Source organism: Micropterus dolomieu, linkage group LG23 (assembly GCF_021292245.1).
Source record: "Micropterus dolomieu isolate WLL.071019.BEF.003 ecotype Adirondacks linkage group LG23, ASM2129224v1, whole genome shotgun sequence".
NCBI classification, from domain to species: Eukaryota; Metazoa; Chordata; class Actinopteri; order Centrarchiformes; family Centrarchidae; genus Micropterus; species Micropterus dolomieu.
In genome coordinates, this window is record NC_060172.1 from 32,576,714 (window position 1) to 32,598,355 (window position 21,642).

Consider the following 21,642-nt stretch of genomic DNA (forward strand, 5'->3'; position numbering starts at 1 on the left):
AAGACAGAGAGCTGGTCCAGTACTTCCTGAAAAGGGGTGTGGGGATCTTACACGTGGCACCCAACGTGGGTGCCACGTGCAGAACCCCGACAGAGAGACTGCAGCAGAACCCCGACAGAGAGACCAACCGTCGTTCGTGTGGAACAACCCGAGAGAGGCGTGCAGCAGAAAGGACATCTGCCAGATCGCCAGAGAGGCGTGCAGCAGAGAGGACATCTGCCTGAGTGCTAGAGCGAGGTGTACAGCGGAGAAGACATCCAACTGAACACTTGAGAAGGCAGTCCTGCGGGGAAGCGGAGCTGCCTGGTGACCTGCTATAGAAAGCCGAAGTCACCTACCTGCAGACATCCTGAGGGAGAAGCGGGGGAGAGAGCGACCGAAAGGAGCAGTCAAGCTGTATCCAGGAGCGGTGCTGAATAGCCAACCACTCTGCTACTCATCCCTGACCCGAAGCGCTAAGGGAGGCTTTGAAGAACAGACGACTCAAGACGACAAAGACGAAGGAGATGGCTACGGCGGTGGCATCAGACAATGAGCTACAGCAGCCGAACAGGATGGAGAAGATAGAAGTTCCCAATGGTGAAGAATTAGAGAACCAGACAGAAGAGTGGAGCTGGGGGTACCATACAGAGTCATGCTGTACGGGAATGGGCTCCAAACCTGGAGTTCTGTAACCCCTGCACACCTCAAGAAATATTGCCCAAGGGCTACGGCAGGGGCATCGGCTGAGGTGCCACAGATGCTGAGCCGGAGGCAAGAGACAAAGCGAAGAGACAGTGAGGATCCAGAACTCCAAGCGCCCCCAGATGTGGTACATCAGAAGGCCCATAGGAAAAAGGGAGATCACTGGTGAGGAAGCGATGAAGTGGAGTGCTATGTGCAGCTCAAGAGGATTGTCTTTGTCGGGATCGAGATGAGGGATGTGACACCCAGAAGAAGGGTGGTCCCAGAAGAGTCCGTGGTGGGAATGGTGCAGGCCGTACATGAAGTGCTGGGCCATGCAGGCACCATGCCCACACGGAAGAAGTTGGAGAAGCAACAACTTTGGGATCCTGGAGGCCAGGTTCATCATGTCCCTGGGGAGTGTGAAGTATGTGGTCAATACATTGCAGGTCATAGGGGAAAGAAAGCATTCAAGACCATCAAGACCATCACCGCACCAGACTCAGAGCCAAAGGCAAGAGTTGGGGATTTGAACAGCAAACAACTAGAGAATACTTCAGTTTTCTTCAGTGGAATTCAAGAGATCGAGCCATAGAGGGTAACCACAATGACCAAACCAACTGAAGAAGACTGAAGACTTTTAGAGACAATTTGAGGGCTTTGGACAAAGCCTAAAGTTTCCACCAGAGTCAACAGCCCAGCAGCGGAGGAAGGATTTTCACCGTGGACTATTCCTTACCCTCCCTTTCTCTCCAAAAAAGAAGACATCAAAATACTCAAGCTCAGCTATCATAATCAGGTTTTGAATTTTAGAGATTTTATTAGTTTACTTAAGTTTCAATCAGTTTAAGTTGTATGCTTGCCCTTGCTCAGTTTTGCAATAAAATATATAATCACTGCATTTAAAGTACCAGTAGCAGACATTGAATTTATTTCTTCACTAAGGTAGTAATTCATTAGGTAAAGTGTGTTTAACATCTTTAAGGTTCTTATAGATTGCTCTAGCCAACAAAATTAACTTATCCTTGGGGCCTATTTTCCTGGCCACCAAATATAATCCTAGCAACTATACCAAGTGCACTGATCAATGAGAAGAGAGCTGTCGTTAACGGTAGGCATTCGGAAGAAGACAGTTAGAAGCTCAGCGAATCTCTTCGACACCAGCTTAAACAGTCCTCAGTTATACCTAATAGGGTAATACCCATAGGCCTAGAGGATCGGACCCTTTAAGACGGAGAGCTGGTCCAGTACTTTCTGAACAGGGGTAACTCGGGATCTAACAAACCTCACAGAGGTTAACTATTTGGCCAGTCTTTTAAAATTACAAGCACAGTTGTTGAGCTGTAATTGAAAGCAACACACATCTTTTCTGGAAATCATTAGGGGGATTAGGGGAATATGTCAGGAAGCCATATTATTTGGCATCATAAAATGTGATCATGCTGCAGAGGCGGCTTATATAATTGATGAATATATATCACAGTATGTTGAAATTCAAACTTCACTGATCTTTACTGATGTAAATGTGAGGTAAAGAAGATATATTTTTTTCTGAATGAACTTCACTTTAGCTTTAGCTCTTAGTGACCTTGAGGTGCACTAGGCTCTGTAAACACTACAAACTGTGACTCTGTGGTGTCCTCATTACAGCCAAACCAAGACATGTGTACCACCAGACTGCACACAAGCAAAGCCTTCTGCTGCTCTCACCCCAGGCGAGCCATTTGTTTCTCACCCTAGCCTACATCAACTTGGAAGTTCCCAGAGTAATCAAACACACTGTAATATGGTGATTGGACCCACAGCTCGGACGTGCAGCTTTTCAAATACCAGATGGACATGTTGGCCCATTTTCAGGGAGAAGGAGAGAAATCCCATCAGCTTGCTTGGCTTGAATAAGTGTCAACATTCACCAGCACTGTTAGGATCTGCAGCAAACATTTATGTTTCTAGAAGATCAGGGAGTTTAGAGTAATCCTCAGGTCGTGGTGGAGAGTGCCTTCATGAGAATATTTCATTGAGCTTTTACCATGCAAAAGCTGAAATACATACAACTTTTATTCAGCTCAAAAAGTCTGTGGGCACTTAAATTGTTAAAATGTGGCATTGTTAAGTCTATGGACTCAAGAACTGAACTGGTATGTCCACTGACCAAGAGGGACAGATAGAATCATTATCAAGTGGTATACCATAGAATCTAACATTTACATGAATGTGTTTATTCATATGTAAATCTGGCGTCTGCATTTTCATCCTGCAATCAGCACATCTCAGACGTTTTTTCCTAAAATGGAAAATGATGAGGCTGATGTGAAAGTCATTTGTTTTGCAGGTATGTGGTCATGAACCAAAGTACTGGTAAAATGAAAATATTGACCTTATAACTATATGAAAAGTCACATAATCACCAAATTAATTACAAATTATTCTGAGGGGACCATGAAAATCTACAAACTTTTGTGCCAATAGAATAATCGCTTGATATTCACAGGACAATTGATTGTTGCTATGAGCTGATATCTTATTATAAGAGTGTATATTCTGGCAGAAAATAGCTGAAAGACATTGTCATTGAACATTTTTCATGTTCAGTGTGACTTGCTAGATATGTTAATTAATCCATCGTCAACCTCTATCATGACATCACATCATGCTCTGAAACACGCATGCAGAGAAATATGACTGAGGGGAGAAGATGTCATCATTAACTTTTTCCCCATTGCTACTCACTTCTCTGGAGTGTGCATCCATTTAATAGTCTTTGTAAAAAAGAAAAAATTGACAGTGGTTGAAGCTTCAGCGTCTCTCTAGAAGCAATGGGAAGAAATTCATTTCTATTTCTATTTAAGCAACACTGAATGAACAAGGCTGAGGAGGAGACTACAGTAAAACATGCCTCTGAAGTTGAGCTATTATTGATCGGTTCTGCTGCAAAGCCATTTCAGTGCTAATAAAGGAGCAGACAGCAGCACCGGCTGTCAAAGCCCTATGGACTTTGCTAATCCAGCTCCTTGCACAGCCAGAGGGCCCTCTGATTGATAAAGATTCAGCAGCTGAGTGATTCACTCATACGGTATGTTAACTCAGGCTGCCATGCTTTTTCGCATGATGCAGCCTCAGAGGTATCGTTATGATGTGTGTACTCCACGGTCTTACACCAAATGTGCCAGTCAATGAGCTAAATGACCTCATTCGTTTGGTAAATGTTTGGCTTACTGCTCTGACTCTGAAAGCATCCTGTCATGTTTGCACCACACATTAATACTTGAGGACATTTTGCACTCAGCAAGCATATTTTTGTGAAAAATTAAACCTTTTCTCTAGGTTTATGCCTGAGGGAGTGAAGTTGTCAGTTACCCAGGCATACGTCTGCCAGATCTCAATTTCATTTAATTTATTGCTTCTCTTGTGGTTTGCTGAGGCTCGTGTTGCAAGGTGTATTGAAATTTTTATAGCTTTACATATCATAATGTGTCTCTTTTTCCTGCTTGTGTTGTGTCATGATGTTTTGAAGTAATTTGACTAAGGGCGGGCACAGACAGGCACAAAATGCAACAAAGGGAGACACTTGAGTGGTTTCAGCTCACAAGACAGCAGAGGGAGAGCCACAACAAGTGAAAACATTTAGCTCCATAGATAAAATAAGATGCCGTAGCCAGGTTTGGTTGTCCTCAACCTGCTCTTTGGATCAGGCCCTATGGACATCCCAACATTAAGTATGAAACAAGCAACGCAAGAACTCTGCTAACACCAAAGGTTTTAGGAACAGGTTTTAAGTACTCTGGATCAATCTTTCCATTATAGTCCATTGTCCTTAAAGGGGCCGTAGAATGCTCATTTTCAGGTTCATACTTGTATTTAGGGTTTCTACTAGAAAATGTTTACATGTAATGTTCAAAAAACAAATTGTATTTCTTATACTGTCCACTGCTTCAGCACCTCTTTTCACCCTTTTTCTGAACTCTGTTTTAGCTCCTGTTTCTTTAAGGACCACCTCCCTGAAAGCCCACTTGCTTCTAATTGGCCCAGAAGAAGCTGCGCTGAATCAAGGCGTGGTGAAAAGGTTCACAAAATCATGCCTGGTCAAGATGTATGGCCAAAATCATTTGCAATAATGCCATGTTTACATGCAGATATATAATAAAGGCAGGAAAAAGAACAATCGCCACTGTGCTGTTTAATCATTTGTTTCACTTTGAAAAAACGACTAATAGAAAAAAGACAAAACATCCCCCACCTGTAATAAAAAAAAGTTAAATTTGTTAATATGTAATATCTTTCCCCCACTCTTGATAGAAGAAGTACATTTTGTGTGCAGTATATTCCCCTTGGCCCCAGGTGTTTGATCTGGGTCACTGCATCAGTGTGTGCAGCTCAGCCTGTCTGTCTACCCAGCCAAGACGTGTTTGACCAGCAAACTAGACGTGGATGCAGAGACTGAAGTGAACAAGTCTGTGCTGCAAGGTCACATCCCCGCTGAAAGGTATAATTCCTATAATCAATCAAATTAATCTGCTGGGACGCCTGCTGGCCTGGCGGTTTACAGATTCGTCATGTTGTCTCCGCGTACATCCCCTTACAGAAATGGAGAAAGAAAAGAAGACAAACCTAATGTAATAAAAGCCGAGGATCTGTCCCGTCGGTGGTTTTGCTCATTACATTGCAGTAGTTGGCCAATTTAAGAATGATGGAGGCTTTTTCTATTTTGAGGTCCTTATCAGAGTCATGGAGGGCAAAGCACTCCCAGCACTCAGACGGACCTCCAGCCTCCATGAGGGGCCATGGGAGGCGGGCGGTGTGCAATCAGAGGGACCACGTGAGAGAAGATTGGTGAAGGATGGGGACAAGGGTATCTAGACAGTGTATTTATATCCCCCATGTCTCGCGTCTTACAAAGTGATAGACAGGCAAACTGAAAGCTTCTGTCACACAAAATTCTCCATGGCAGCATCTTGCCCTGTGCCCCCCTTCCCCTAAAGTAAAAACAGAAAAATAATCTGCAGCATAGAGAGGACTCTTGGATTTCTATGGGTTAATAATAGTTTTTCTCTAGTCTTAGTAATTCCCACTCAGGCCCGTAATGTCAGGCTTGGGGGAATCAAAAGCTTGGGCCAGGAAAATAAATAGAAAGTATAAAATAAATTCAGATCAAAGAAAGAGGACAGTTTTCTCAGGGGGACACAATACGTCTCAAGTAATCATTTCTCATGCTTAGCAAATCTGTCATGGAAACATCAAGTATGATGCTGCCATGCTATTATCATACAGCAGCATAGCTACTGTATTTAGCACTATTTATACTACCATCACCCCTAAGGCAATACCTTGATCTTCAGTCGAGGGCTAAAGATCTGCAAACTGAATGCGAAGTGAAAGACCTTAACACAACAACCATGTATGCATTATGTAAAGGTTATTTTCATGCTGAATTGAAACTGTGCCAAAAACCAAAGCACTTGAAATATGTATTACACCATAAACATAGATGGGAATTTTTCTAATTCATCAGCAAGGGGAGATCCTACATAAGCAAGAGTGAATATGTTTAGGCCTACAAAAGATTCAATAACACACATCTGTGTGTATGATTTAATTACATTGCAAACAAATAGAAACACTGATGGAGGCTTTCCCACATTTGTTTACCTGTCAAAATAAACCAAGAAATGAATAAATACAGGGTGCTGAAAAACATGCACCCTGGATCGCTGGAGCGTCCAGGTTGCATTGTGAGATAAAAAGCGAGATCAATAAATCACGACATGGCAGTGTTTGCATGTATAATACCAGAGAACTGCTGCTCGGTTCAGTGCACACACAGGCAGAGTCACGCACTCACACACACTCAGTCAAATAAACAAGCTAGCGGATAGAGAGTAGGCCTCAGTCATTTGAAAAAGGGTGCCAGATGGCTCTGTGGGAGATGGTCAGCGAGGATGAAGCGGGTGAAGCCCCCTCGGTGAGCTTACGTGAGATCATCCATGCGCACACGCATTCACCCTCTCGCACAAGACAAGTCATTACAGCGGGGGAGGAAGAAGACAGAGCGTATTAAAGTGAGGCACAGCTACCTTTTCAGGAAATGCCGGGTCTTTAAGTCTTTAAGCAGGTTTTGGTTTCTAAGAGCTGCATACTAGCCTGTACCACGTTCATGTGTTTGTGTATATGACTCAACTCCTAAGACTGTAACTGCCAAAACATAGTCATCAAACATTATCACGTTCAACTCCTAACTCTTTTATCACCCTGCATACGCCTTCCCTACTAACCATACTTTTTAAAACAGCATAGGAACCCAATTGCCATGGAAACCTGTACAGGAAATTGAATTTGACTCATGGACAGATTGAAAGTAATACATCTTTTACTTGCTATTTCAGAGAGTTGGGTGAAGTATCACAAGCAAGCTGTGTGTTCACAACACACCGAGTGTACATTGATCAAACGTGTGTGTCAAGCAAAGTGCTGCTGTTACTTTCACCTCACACTAAAATGCGCCATGGTCCGTAAATCTTATACAGGGCTCACAGTAACCGAGTCAGGCATCAGGTAATGATGTGCTGCCGCCACTGCCCACAGACTCCAACAGTCCACATTACAGTGATAACCAGTGAGAAAATGGAAACTTAGGCCTGGCCTCTGGATAAATGGATTGCTCTGACAGAAACCAGAGGTGGAGAGTCCCAAAATAACCTGCACAAGTTGAAATACTCTGCCGAAGTTTAACTCACTCACTTCCCTCAACAGTACTTACATTAAATTAAAGAAGTTGTACTTTATATAAAGGAAAACATAAAGATGCCATTTCAGAGTTCATGCTGTTACTCTTTCTATAAACAAGCACATTAACAAAGAAAGCATGAATCAGAACAACAATTCAGTAATGAATTGAGCTAACTGTGTATGCTTTTACTAAAGATTTAAGATTATGTTCAAATACAATTTTGAAATTAATACCATTACTCCACACAAATTTTGCTCCAGCTACTCACGAAATTATAAAGGTGGGGTATGTGATTCTAATCCAATATACATATTTTTGCTAAATTCAGAAAATATCTCCTCACGATCCACTAGCTGTTCATTCAATGTGTGTATGTTGAAAAAAATTGGGCTTTTCTACAGTGTATTTTCTTCCAATATCTGCTCTTTGCAACTAAAGCATTAATTTCTTTTTTAAGGCGCTCACAGCACTTGGTTAAGGTATTGTGGTTTTAGTTTAATACAGAAAAAGTCAACAGTGGCTTAAAGCATGAGACATGTTTACTTAATCAACATTTGACCACAATCTTTCCTTAACCTTAACCTATCCTTTAGTTTTCATTGATTCATGAATGTTTCTGTGCTATCCAGTTAGCTAGCAAATCTTAAGTACCCCAGACCACATGGATGGCTAACACAAAATAGCTCAGCAACTGTTAGCACATGGCTACAGTAATTGGCTGGGTAACACGTTAGTGTATCCAAGTTTCACTGTGTCAGAGAGAGTAGTAGCTCAGCTCATTTAAAAAATGTTTATTGCAGTTAGTGAATGAGGTTTGAAGTAAGCTTCAGCTGTGACAGCTCCCTATGACAGTGATTTGTGTAAGTACCTGGGACTGGCAGAGTTAGAGGGTGTTTGTTGTTCTTTCTGGCCCTAAACCTATTTGTTGCCGTCAAAGTGAGAGAACAGTTCAGAGAACTATGACAACAAAGTTAACAGGTCTTGTTTTTTTGGCATGGGCTATGACCCACTTTAGCTTTTGTACTGTCAGCTATTAAATTGCTTTCGATACCAGGTAACGTCTCGCTGTCTTCTTACTGAGAGATGCTACAATACATTTGAGAATTACTGAATTTTATTAGAACACCAAAATATTTTATACGCAAACACCAAATTATGAGCTTTATTGCCAAGTAGTGTTTTACATATACGAGGAATTTGCTTTGGTGATAAGGTGCTACACGTAGACAAACATACAGTTGACATAAATAAATGTAGAAATATATAAATATGGAATTAACACTTATATAAATTACAATGGAATAGAATATTGTGTGCATAAATATATAAATTGACAATATAAAAATATATAACTACTAAGATTAACAATTAACAAATTGTGTCCAGGGTGGGAGGGGTCAGCTACAATCTTTCCTGCTCGCCTCTGAGTCCTCGAGGCGTACAGGTCCTGAAGAGAAAGAAGATTGCAGCCAATCACTTTCTCTGCAGAGCGAATGATGCACTGCAGCCTGCCCTTGTCCCTGGCAGTGGCAGCAGCATACCAGATGGTGATGGAGGAGGTGAGGATGGACTCAGTGATGGCGGTGTAGAAGTGCACCATCATTGCAGGCTCAACCTCTTCAGCTGCTGCAGGAAGTTCATCCTCTGCTGGGCCTTCTTGGTGAGGGAGGTGATGTTCAGCTCCCACTTGAGGTCCTGGGATGGTGCCCAGGAAGTGGGTCCACAGTGGTGACTGGGGAGTCACCCAGGATGATGGGGGAGGGTGGAACTGTGCTCTTTCTAAAATCCACGACCATCTCCACTTTCCTCTGAGCGTTGAGCTCCAGACTGTTCTGGCTGCACCAGGTCACCAGATGGTCGATTTCCCACCTGTAGGCGGACTCGTCCCCACCTGAGATGAGCCCAATGAGGGTGGTGTCATCTGCAAACTTCAGGAGCTTGAGGAGCTTAAAGGGAGAAGATAAGGGGAGAAAGAATGCAGCCTTGAAGGGAACCGGTGCTGATGGTCCTGGAATCAGAGACATGTTTTCCCAGCTTCATGTGCTGTTTCCTGTCCATCAGTGTGTGTGATCATATTAATCAATGATGTGTGACATCCAGCAAGAATAGACATAAAGATAAATGGTTTTAACAGATTTCTTTGAAATATGAAAGTCATTAATTTATTTCTGCGGAATGAATTGCCCCACCAAGTTCTAACACTGTTACAGGCACTGCCAGTACAAGCTAACAGCATCAACAAATAAAAGATGCTAACAAATTCTGGTACATCAGCTAGTCACCGATTTTGGTGCAGAGCAGACTCCTCGTCTGAGTCTGCGTCTGACTGAGGCTCAGACATGTAGGCTGCTGCTGTGTCTTGCCATCTTGATGCACACTGCACTTTCACCTGTCAACCTAGCAAGCAGCTTGGGTGGGTGGGGCATGCATAGATACAGAATTTTTCAATGAGGGAGAAAGAGCAGATGTGCTTCCAGCCCCTTTTCAAAGTTCAGAGTTAAAATATTAATTATAGCAGAGTATTTTTACATACTTTTATAAGTATCTGGAGGGGAACTTTAAAAAGGAACATTTTAAAATAATTTGCTGTATGTCCAGCTTTAATGTGTATTATCTATACAGATTAGTCTAAAAATCTTGCCACTGCTGCTGTGAACTGGGAAACGTTCTGCTTTTCTATGGGCCTGACTGAACGCCATTCAGCCTTTTGTGTCGGATAAATTACGCTGGTCTTTTGGTCTCATCACAGAAGAACTACACATTTGTTCGAAGGGAAAATGAAAGTCAGATATCTGCTATTCCCCTGTGCTTCTTCAGCTTATCACTCTCAGGACTGAAGACCTTTCTGTGTTCTAGACGAGGCTGTAAATCTCACTAAAGCTGGATGTATTAGACTTGTTCATTGTGAAACTATTTCAGGGTCCTTTGTGTTAAGAGAAATGGCTAAAACCTTTACTTCTGGGATGTGGAAAAATCAAACTATCTGCTTTTGTACGGACTTCATTGTGAGCTGTGTCAGACCAGACAGACAGAAAAAGAAAACATTTGGCCTTAGGGAAGCCAGTGAGTTTAAGATAGAGAAATAGTAGGAGAGACCAAACTGTGAAACCTCTAAACAAAACTCTTCGAATCACAACTCCTTCATCATTTCTGAAGTAACAAACCAACATATGATTTCCTTTTAGCTGTTAATGAATGTCTTTCAGATCTCTATAATTTGCATTTTAGTGAAAAGCATGCAGAAGACTAAAAGACTAAAATGCACCGAATATTAGGGACAAGCTGAATAGTGGAACAAAGTAATCTCTAACAATTAATACCCTTCCTTTTGTTCCAGAGCTCTCATTTTCTTACAAAAGCTGTCCTCAAACACTTTGAAATTTGGGTCATTTGCCAGTAGTTTCTTGGCTAAGTTAATGGATATTAATGAGCTATAATCCATTTGATGTGACAGGTTACTTATATTTCCCCTCACGGAAGGAGGAATCATTCTTCCTAGGCTATGGCGAAGAGAAAATCACTATCAATAATGTGATTCGAGCTTTTTCATGCCTGGGGATATAGCACATGTAAATGTGGCTGCAGAAATGTCGTCATGGATCTCGGACTTGGAGATGCAAGGTCACTGATGCTGACAGATGAAGAGTTTGAAGTACAGAAGCTGCTGTAATTTTCACCAATGGTGGAGATGAAGCTACTGCAGCATGACAGATCTCATGAATTAAACAGTGCTCTTATTAACTGTGGTGAACCACAGGACTTTCTTTCCTGCAGTTGGCTGTGATCTGCTCGGTGCCATTTCTTTCGTCAATGTAAACGACTGTTTGACCACACATCAGGGGAAAGAAAGCTTCTCCCAGCTGGACGGCATAAATAAGAGTCCTCGTGAGGGGTGTGTGTGGGGGGAGGTTGGGAGGGTATCTCCGCCAGGAGTGCAGTGCAGACAAAAACACAGGCCAGATGCATCTCAATTCCAATTAGGTAATGGGAGCTGACAGCAGGCATGAGCGAGCCACACGTGGACGCAGAGCCAGAGTGGAGGGCTGGATGGATCTTTACAAGCTGCATTTCAGAGGCTCCTTGACCCGGGGTCTCTGGGAGATGAAGGCAGGTGGTTACACTGCAATCAAAAATTAATAGTAGCGAATACAGTCCGGAGGAATGAGAGATGTGTTAGTGTGAAAATGGAGGAAGGAAATAGAAAAGAGACCCACCTAGGAAGGAGAGGAAAAAATGATGCTGGTATGAATGAGAATTTGCAACAAATGGGGCATGTGAATGAGAAAGAGGCTGCTGTGGAGGTGGAAGGAAATGGATTGTTAGCGTGAGGATGGCAAGCAAAGAGGCTTTTTATTTCCATCTTTTATGCCCTTCGTTTAAGCGCAAAAGGGCACACACCAACAAAGTTCCATGCAGGTCTAGCTGAGGATGAATGTGGCCGAAGTCCAGTGGCTTTGATTCACGAAGGTGTCAAAACAACACCAGCTGTAAACAGGCTGTTATATGTTTAAAATTTAGTGTCAGGGATAAAATGTCAGTCATCCTGCACAACCAGCCTGCCATGCGCATTCTCTCTCTCTCTCTCACACACACACACACACACACACACACACACACACACGCACACACACACACACGCAAACACTAGCACACATAACCCTGAACTGACAGACTGAATGAACCCTTCTAATCTGCTCATAATTTCAGTCATTCAGGCTAGCCGTATTTTGCACATCTGTCATAGCTGCATCTTTTCCAATCTGTTTGCATGATGCTGGTGTATTGTAAGCATTCCTCTGTTCTACAGCACTAAGACTGTTAACTCTAAGATCATGGTACATTGTCATCTTATAATTTGTTCTGCAATCATATCACCCTTGGCTTGTTATGGTGCTCAAATGTCATCATTATTAGCAAGTCTAGCCTTTGAAGTCACTGTTGAATCAAATAGCTTTTCAGTAACAAAGCTCTTTTATTGGCCTGAGTAGCGCAGTAGCTTCCACACAGTTTATGTGCGTCTGATGTAGCTCGCTCTCGCACACAGACACGCACACACGCACACACACACACACACACACACACACACAGGTTTTTAGTCTTCTATTGCTACTGTGGAATGAAGTTAGTTCAATATAAACTAGGCTATATATAATCTGTGTGTGAGTGTGTATATGACCTAACTAAAAAATATGACAAATATTAAAAGTAGCTTAGATGTAACTAAGCTACTTTAGCTTAGCTCACTACATTTTCCAAGTAGCCCAACACTGATTAGGTGCTAACACCAAGTTCAACAGGCAAACCTGCAAAATAAACAGTAAAGCAACATAAAAAAGGTAAAACTTACAGCTTCCAAGTTAGAAGTCTATATCGATCCATCCTTGAGTTTTAATTTTGAAGCGAATCCTGCTTTGTACTGGTCCCCGGTTAGAAAGCAGTCTGAAGCCAAATGGTTAGCTCACACATATAAGTGTTTTCCAGTGGTTGTGGAGACGTTTCCATCAAAAGTAAAGGTAATTCATTGGGATTCTTCAATTCCCCGGATGTAGGGTGTACCTTTGTGTTGGTTCTTGCAGGCAACATCAGAGAAAATGGCATTATTTGCCCGCTTCCACATCTTTGTGTTACCAGCATTAGCCATGAAATATGACATTTGCCTGCTTCATTTTACCTAATGTATTAGAGTAGATGGGAATGATTGAAATTTCTTTGTGTTATAATATAGGGGCCTTTGGAGGGATACAGTGATTGGTGAAAAGAATGTGTGATAGGGGTGTAAAGGTTGCTTGGACCCCCTACTTCTGGCACCCATGACCCAGGTATCTTGCAGTCCAAGCCAGGGACACCACAGAGTTGCCAGTGGTCATGGACTGAAGAGCTGCTCAGTCTTGTTGAGGTTGAACTTCAGGTAGTGTGCAGGCATCCACTGAGAGATGCCAGCCAGACACACAGAGATTCATGCTCACTCCAGGGAAAAGACAGAATTAGTTGAGTGTCACCTGATAGTTGGGAGTGAAAAAGCCATGTTAGTGACTTGGTGCAAAGAGAAAAGAGGAGGGGACCCAGAACAGACGCCAGAGGGACTCCAGTAGTGAGGCTACAAGGTTAAGACAGGTTCTCTCAAAGTTACCCTATAAGTGTGGCCCTTGAGGTAGGATGTGAACAGGGAGAGTGGAGAGCCTGAGACTCTCGGTTATTGGAGGGTTGAGTGGAAGATCCAGTGGTTCACTGTGCCAAACACTGAAAGGCCCAGCAGGGTGACAACGGAGGAGAGGGAGGCTGCTCTAGCAGTGTGGAGTTCCTCTGTGGTGGCAAGGAGGGCAGTCTCCATTGAGTGGCTTGCTTTGAAACCCGACTGGTGGGGGTTGAGAAGGTTGTAATGGTGGAGATGTAAGAAAGTGGATTGAAGACAGCACACTCAAGTGTTTTAGAAATAACTGAAGAGAGACAGGTCTGTACTTAACAGCAGAAAGGTTGAGTGTGGGTTTCTTTAAAAGAGGGTTCACTTTAACCGCTTTTAGAGTGTCAGGAAAACAACCCGTTATCAAAGAGGTATTGATGAGGTGGGTGAGGAAAGGAGAGAAGGGTTTTAGTTGCAGATAAGGAGGTGGAAAAAGAGGAGAGAAGAGATTGATAGACAAGGAGGTCCTCTGAGCGTGAGGATTTCCGCCATTAAGAGAGACAGAGGCTGAGAGTTTCAGAAAGGGGGAGAGCGTACCATGTGAAGAAGTGGTCAGAGACATGAAGAGGAGTTTGAGAAAGGTTAGTGGGAGAGCACTTCCTGGTAAATATAAGGTTGAGTTGATTACCAGCTTTGTAGGTAGGAGGGGAGGAACAGAGCGAGAATGAAAGATCATTACGATAATGCGTGAGCTGTGAACTTCTCTGTCTGGATGTGGAAGTCACTGAGAAGTTGGGGGGCCATCTTCAGGGATGTTCAATAGGTGGACGTCTAATTCCCAAGCACAACAATGTCTAATTTCACCTGCTAAGTAGCAGACACACCATGACATTTGAAGGAAGATGGAGTAAAGTCCTGGGATCGCAACCTCCTGTTACAAGGTGTTGAGTGTGCATGTGGAGCAGGTGGGGTACATCAGATTAGAGAGGTTACAGTGATGTTGGTAAGTGGTGGCAAAGGACATGAAGGAAAGACCCTGAGAGACTTATTCTTTCTCAACCTTTCAGATGGTGAAACCTGGCACTCAAAGGGTTTAGTGGAATGGAAATGGATTAATTAAACACTTTTGATGCACCGCCCAAGGTCAGAATTAATCAGATGTGCAGCACGTTTGAATACAAATACACCTTCCATGTACTTTGTACAATTTACATCTGGTAAAAGTGGTTTAGTGCAGATTTTTTTTCTGAAAATACATTTATGAAGGTCCATAAAGCTTTTTATCTTCTTTCCATATCAATGAACTCACTGTATCTCTGCCTGAAATCTTAGGACACGACTTGTCAACAACATTTTTTCCACCTTAGTTTTAATCACAGTTATTTTGCTAATCTGTGTACCTGTTATTTTTCCAGCTTGTGTTTTGCAGCGGTTCCATTTAAATATTTAAATAACCAAGATGTTTGAGTGCTGGGGTTGACAATACTGTCATGTCATGTATTCTCATCGGTTAGTGTTTTTCCAGTGTGGTTACTCTTTTCAGGCATCAATGTGCAGCCCTTATAAGGCTCCACCTGTCCCTCCTTTCCAGTTGCCAAGACTGACCGAAAGTCTTTACTCTCTGCCCACAGCTGTCATAAATCCCAGCATGCCTGGCATGTATGGTCCACAGGACTCTCAGGCCAAGAAATTGCCTGGTTGGTTGGGTCGGAAGGAGCACGTCTCTGTAACAGAGTACTCCCTTGGCAACTTCAGTGGGCTGAGGGCCAGAAGCAGGACTGATTTGCTCTCCTACTTCTGCCTGTTGACCTCACTTATGTGTTTCTAATGTGCCAACATCTGTACGTGAGTCAGCTTTAAACATGGACAGAAAAGAGGAAGATGTACTGGCTCTGTGCCATCCTTCCAGATGCTTTGCCACAGCATGCTAGGCTCAGTATCACCTCGATGTGCCCCACTGCTTCAGCTCTGCCCCCCTCTGTTTACCCATGACGAGGCAAGGTGCTCACTGAGCTAATGCTAATTAACATGGATGGGGACTCGATTGCATCTGGCTCGTTCTGCTGTTTTTGATTTCATCAAGCAAGCTCACCTTCACCACCAAGGTGATCTAAACAGATAATGCTTTGAGGTATTTCTTGATTTCTCCAGTAATCTCATCATGCTGCTTAAGTAATAAATCAGATGTGATGTGCAGATATGGGAGCTGATAGTGATCTGCAAAACCATTTTGTGGGCAATGTGTTTCAGTAGTTTCTGTTAGACATTATGATACTTTAAGAGAGACTTTGAAACTAAAAGTTGTGACCCTCTGTAATTCAGAATTTATTATATATATTCAAACAGCATTTAAGCAAAGTCCATTCTGTTTATGAGTCATTTCAATTGCAGATGTATTAATGGCACCTTTAGACCCTATTAATACTTTTACACAAGTACTAAGTGCAATTCTGAGTATTTTCATTTTCATTATACTTCACTACACTTCAGATGGGAACACTGAACTTTTTTCTTCACTACATTTATTTATAAGCTATAGTTTGAAGTTATATTCCGCATAAGGATTTTCCATCTAAAATACAATGTGTTATCTTTAAAATACATGCATGTTATTGACAAATCTACCCAACAGTATATAGCGCCTTTTAAAATCAGCTTCACCTTGACAACATTCAAATGCTGCTTGGATGTTAATATGTCATTACTAATATTCTTGTAATGGAGTATTTTTATACCCAATCTTCTTTTACTTCTTCTTTATTTCTCTGTCTGCAGGGTTTGTGTGGAGGTCTCCCATTGAAAATTCCAGTATGATAAATCTGCACATTTCATTAGATAAAAGCAGAGCAGAAATGTTTTTTTGTTTGTTTTCAAGACAGTAACCATATGCATGTATGACACATGGGATATCATTTCTAAAAAGCTATCCGCAGTCATATGCAAAACTATAATTGCACAGGGTGAGTGTGTAGCTCATCAGTTGTTACATGTTTACTAAAGATGGAAATGATGTATGCACTTGTGTAAAAAAAAAAAAAAAATCAAGCAGCAAGTAATTACCAGCCTAATTAAAAGCCACAGGCATATCTGAGATTCTTCGAGTGAAAGCAAACTCTTTCTTTTTCTGTCTGCATGTGCACAAATTTCATTAATTCTTAAGGCCTGGAAGACTCTGTACTGCATGTCTTTCAGGAAGATGAGCCATCATAAGAGTATATATTTAATGAGGCTACTTAGGATCACAAGACCAAGCTATTTCATAATATCAGAATCAGAACCATTATTATTATTGCCAAGTTGAGAGTCGGAGGGGTCAGCCACAATATTACCTTAGGGTCCTGGAGTGATGGTAGATTGCAACCAATTACGTTCTCTGTGGAGTGAATTATACGCTGCAGCCTGCCCTTGTCCTTGGCAGAGGCAGCAGTGTACCAGATGGTGATGGAGGAGGTGAGGATGTAGAAGTGCACCATCGTTGTCTTTGGTCTCAGGTTGATCTTTCTCAGCTGCCGCAGGAAGTACATCCTCTGCTGGGCTGTCTTGGTGACGGTGCTGATGTTCAACTCTCTCTTGAGATCCTGGGTGATGATGGTGCCCATCGGAAGGACTCCAGTAGTAAAAATATAACCCTACCAGAGCAACTACTCGCATTCTCAGGCTAAATAATTTGTATTTGTCTGCATAGAGATCAATGTAATTCCAAGTAATTTTATTACAAAGCAACTAAGTGATGATCAACTATGATGACAATCAGCACATGGAGCTTATTAAGAGAAAACCACTCAGAGTGAATTCTAATTAAAGCTGCTGGTTACATAAGCTGCCTTATTACTACTGCTCCCTGATGCTCATTAGCTATTTGAAAGATAAGTTCAACTTGCCCTGGCAATAATATCTCCACTGGGAGGGTTTCTTCTGTCCAAGCAAATGAACCTCCCTGACATTTGACATGCGACAAATCCACTTCAGTAAAGGACCTAATGGGCCACAGTTGGTGTCACCTCAAGCTCATTTGAATTCTAATTACAAGCAGAAATATACTAATAAATTGAGTCTGAACACTGTTTTGTATGGTTAGCTGGTCCAGTCCACCATAAAGGCTGATTGAGCTGCATCCTCATGCTCACCTGTACGAAACTGTTAGGCCGTGAAACACAGGTCCTCGTCCTATGACGATTTAGGGTGCTTTCACACCTGTAGTGCTGTTCATTTGGTCCAGACCAAGTGAAAAAAATGACCCACTGTTGCACTTTAGTTCTGGTCCGGTTCATGTTCACACTGCAGTTTTACAAACGAACCAAGAGAAGTAACCATGACGTTGGAAAATGAAGCCTAGTGCCCAAATTTAACCATAACCAATCTGGGACTACCTCATTTAGTTGGGTTGAATCACACTCTAGTTCGTTTTACCCCTGGTGCGGTTTGTTTGGGCAGGTGTGAATGCTCAGGTGCGCACCAAAAGCGGACCTAACAAGCATACAAGACCTCCTTGAAGAGGTGGTCGAACCAACCACAGGATTTTATAATAGCAGAGATGTGATCTGAGCATTATTTCCAAAGCTAAACCACTTATAAATCCATCTGCTGACCGGAAAAAATTTATGATGCTTTCACACCAGCCCAGTGAGGCAGGTGTGAAAGCATCCTTAAACTTAAATATTTGAGCATTTTTTTGCACTGGGGATACTCTACATTTATACATATACATATAAACTTATATCTGCCAAAACTAACGTGTCTTTCTCCTTGTCTTATAGGTTAGAGGTTTATCCAGAAGGCGGATTGTGTGCCTGCTCTAGGTTTTCTTTATTTCAAGTCAAAGCCTCATATTAAGAAAATGTTCACTGCATTCTTGTCCGTCTAAATTCTAGCACATTCATTCATGAGTTTTCCACTATGGAGGGTGTTAGCTTTATACAATTAATGTAGAATCCTACATTACATTTGAATTTTGTAACACGGGCTGCGGATCATTATTTTGATTTGATGAAAATTAGAAGTTGGATTGAGTGGCAAAGTATGGGCGAGTTTTATTTCTAAAGCTTGGTAAATCAGGCAAAGTAGACTGAATACACACACATAGCTTAGTCCATCTAAATTTCAATATATTTTAGCATTATTTACTTATTTTCCCTTTAACGTTATGATGCTCAAACTGAGAATTTATCAACAGTCAGGTAAAAAGTAATTTGAAAATCCGCAGGTAAGTCTAGAAGTACGGGGAGCAAGAAGTGTATTTTCATAAACTGATGACCACAAAAAAGTAAAAAAAATCAGCTCTGTTTGAAGCTACCATCAGGCGTGAGGTCTCCTGTAGGTTTAATCTTGGGTTTAAGGCAAATATTAGGGTAATAAACAACTTTTTAGGTGAAGGTTTTGCAAGCTTAATGTGAGATGACAATAATGGTCTTCAGGCACAACAATCTGTGTGACGCTGGACTTAAGGATTTTAGGGAGTCTAAACTGTGAACCTCAACCTGGTCAGGATTTACTAGTAGACTGTTGATACTTAGCTTATGTATTGTTTTAGGCTACCTGTTTTTAATCTAGTCTTTTAATTGTTTAAATTGTCCTGTGTTCCCCAGAATTATGGCACATACTGGGAACATAAAAAAGGGTGTTAAGGGGTTAGGGTTAGGCGGTTAGGGCATAAGGGAATTTAGGACCCTGGGTACATACTGTAGATCCCCTTGTTAATAAGCTAAGATGCCAGCTAGCTTGCTAACTAGCGTTAGTATCTTATCTGCTTCAGAGTTTGGTATGGTCACAATTTATTATTTAGAGAGGATATATTTGCACTAGAACTGCTATAAAGAGTAGTGTAAACATTATGTGCTGAATTTTTCATTCAGTAATTTGATTCACTAGTTTGTGTACGAATTAGCAAAAGTAGTTGGCTTGTAACCTGAGCTTCTCATCAGGTGACCAAAATTCTGAAATGAAAAACGGGGACATTTTTGGTTTGGTGGTCAGTATGTCAAAAAAAAAACAAAACTGTTATTATATATACGACATGAAAAAAGGGGGACAATTGCGTTTTTATAATCTGTGAAATATATACCTCATGAATATAATCAAGTCATTTCAGGGCAGAAATAACCTTTCAGTCAATAAGTAGAGGCTGCAATCACAGTCTAGCAAGCAGAATACTGCATTTTATGTGTTGTTTTGGCCCTTTAAAGGTATTTTAAGAGGTAAAAAGTACTAGGTGAGTTATAATCTGTCAACTATAACTCGTCTGAATGAAATCAAGTCATTTTGAGGCAGAATCTTCCTTTAAGTCAATAATAGAAATGGAATATTACATTACATGGGTTGTATTTGCCATTAAAGGAATTTCAACAGGTAAAAAGGATTGGATTGGTTGGTACACAGCAAGTTAAATAATGTAGAGTTATAAGGATAGTTACAAAAGATATCATGGTTTTATTTTATATATAACTCAGCAGTAAGTCATGTTAATTATAGGCTGAAGTCTGTTTTCCATATATAAACAAGGATATTAGACACATGCAAACACATAATGCATCAGCAACAACAAGCTTCTATTATTTCCTATAATCATGTGAATGTCAGGCCTGGTTACGTTATAAACTGCAAACACTTATTTGGCCACAACTGTGATTATTCCGTTAAAAGAAACGTTAAAGTATCACAAAGACATACCTTTGTTATTACCACAGACATAAAGTGATGTTTGTTTGCACGTTATGTCTGTTTGACCCAGATGCAGCTGTCGTAAAGAGACTCGGTGATGCAGCTTTAACATGCTGCACGGCAATCAGAATTCGGTGGACGACCACTTTTCGGCACAACACATGTGTGCTCTGGTCTGTTTACCTCCTACCACCTTATACAGTCTATGTTTAACACACAGCTATGATTAACACACAGTTAAAAACAAGGACATTTACGGGGACAGCTCCAGAGGGGGACAGGCCACCAAAACAGGGGACTGTCCCCACAAAACGGGGACGTCTGGTCACCCTAATGTAACTTTCCTGTCAGCAGATTAAAAATTGTGCCAGATATAGAAATAGAAATGGAACTTATTTGTGTGGAAAGAATCATGTAAACATAATTAAATCAGTGTATCATTGATTTTCAGCTAAGTAGCGTCAGAGAACATCCCATGATGCTTGATTTTCAATTGTAAAATGAAAACAACAATATGAAGTCTGTTTTAAAGACTATTTCAATACGCTGATTCATTACAGTTCTTTTCATTGATATCTTATCCTCTTTGTGGAAGTTTAGACATCCCTGAAGGCTTTTTCCTTTAAACACCAACCTCCCCCATTCCTTTCTATTTCTGTCCACAGATATTTGCCCTCTCCACGGTGACAGGAAAATCTGTTCTTGCTACCACAACATGTAACATATTTGAAAGAGCAGTCACCTAAAGCAGAAACAGTGACCAGCCTGTGTTTTATTTGACTGAATATAGCTTGGGGGTATGGTGAGGTTAGAGATGTATGATAGGTTAAGAAAGGAAGAGTGAATGTGAACAAATGTTGTGGGTGTGTGCGGGGTTGAGATTATGGAGGAATGTCGGCGGTCCAGTCCAGTCTCCATTGCTGATCATGAGAGGATTTTCCGCACAATTTTTAGCCCCAGATAACTCGAACAGAGACTCTGTGACCAACACGCAACTACACATACCTTGTCTTTTTGTTCTATTTGAAGCAGTATCCAACAGGTACCATAAACTGCACGTGTTTGAAATGATCCAAAGTTAATTGAATAGCCTTTGTCATTGATCTCAATCACTTATTGTTTTATAAAACTGTTCTTTTTAAATATAGCTTATATCAACTGAGACCTATACACTAGGAACACTATATTCAAAACATAAGTAATTAAGATCATACTTAAATACAGAGTAAGGTTGCTATTAAAAATATTTCAATTAACAGAGACATATAAGCCCCAATAAGAATAATTAAATTTGACCAATTAAAACAACATTCACCCTCAAAAGATCACACCTTTAGTTAAACCTGAACAAAAATAACATTAGGCTGAAAATATTTTAATATGTTGGCAATCAGATGGCAAGCACATAAAATATCTTTAAAGTTTGATGAGGCTGATGTTTTTCTTGAGTTCATTATAGTTTGGACAAACATTTCCA